The 1,381-nt window shown below is 36.4% G+C and overlaps 1 pseudogene; it reads left to right on the top strand.

Annotated features, from left to right (window-relative positions):
* Positions 1 to 215: 215 nt before the first annotated feature.
* On the top strand, positions 216 to 334 carry LOC111738026 (annotated as a pseudogene).
* Positions 335 to 1,381: the final 1,047 nt, after the last annotated feature.

The raw sequence follows: 1,381 nt of genomic DNA, 5'->3' as shown, positions 1-1,381 counted from the left end.
CTTGGGTCTTCTTTACTTGCATTAGGTTTTAACAGACCAGACAACCTGTAAAATAATAAATAGCTTGAAGTTAATATAATGAAAATTTCTGAAGGAAACAGGCCTTTCATTACTTAATTTACTGTCATTCCTGAATAAATATGCCAAGATATTTATTTTTCTATATTTTATGGTGAATAATTTCATCTTAAAAGTTAATCGTTTAAATGTTTTGAGTCTACGGCCATGCTATCCCTAATAAGCCCGATCCCTTCTGATCTCAGAAGCTAAGCAGGGTTGGGCCTGGTTAGTACTTGGATGGGAGAACACCTAGGAAGACCAGGTGCTGTAGGCATAACAAATTAAAGAATAAGAGATTGTAAGCTCACGAGGTCTTTGCAATCTGTGAGATAAACCAAGGGTTGCTTCGCCTAAAAAATAAAAAAAATAAAATAAAATAAAATACATGTTTTGAGGCTCTTCAGTATTTTCAGATAGTAAAATCTTAAAAGTTTTTCATGTTTCAATGACTATGAATTAAAGTAACACATTCATGATCAAATATTAGTTTAACGTTTAAAATATATCCACACGAACACACACATATATATTTCTCTAGGCATGTGCACAAATATCTATGTGTACACATATAAATATAGAGATAGGTGTGTCAACACATATTTCCATGTATATTTTCTCTGTAAGATTTTGGGCACACGAATATATTTAGATAGAGATAAAGAATATGTTCAAGGGATGACAGATGTAGCCAATTTTCAACATATAGCAATCATAAAAACAAACACCACCACGATGATGTTAATGATCATAATGAGAAACTTGTATATGGATGGGCCTGGCAAATTAACACACCAATAAGGAGATTGGCATCATGGCCCAAGGCGTCTAGTGATGTCAATGTGTTTATGAAAAAGAACTAGTCGACTTCTCTAGGTAGTTATTATACAAGGCACAAAGGCTGGAGATTATGGTCTCAGGACTATGGGTCTGGGTTGGAGGTACGAAGTAAACACACAGTAAGAAGTTTGTATATGACTTGACAGTCTTATTCATTTACTTGGTGGTAGGTAGGCAGGAGAGGTCCAGACCTGACTGAGTCTGAGGAAGTGTTTGTGAATTTGGGGGAAAGCACAGGGGCCTGGTTTTAGGGTTAATAGAGTGGAACTGCTGATGGTATTTGATAATAGCCAACATAAGAAATCGCTGCTTTGATGCACTGTGCTCAGAGGGTTTTCTCATGACTCTTGGGCTAAAACAGTTTGACCTGGTTCAGATGAGGGTCTCAGGAAAACTGATCATTTATAAACTCCTATTTATACCTCTCCTTGACCTAATCCCTTGGATGTTCAGTTAGCATCTGTCTCCCACAGAATCTTGTCTT

This window comes from Pteropus vampyrus, unplaced genomic scaffold, assembly GCF_000151845.1.
Source record: "Pteropus vampyrus isolate Shadow unplaced genomic scaffold, Pvam_2.0 Scaffold33, whole genome shotgun sequence".
Classification (NCBI taxonomy): Eukaryota; Metazoa; Chordata; class Mammalia; order Chiroptera; family Pteropodidae; genus Pteropus; species Pteropus vampyrus.
This window is presented reverse-complemented; position numbering and strand designations above follow the sequence as displayed.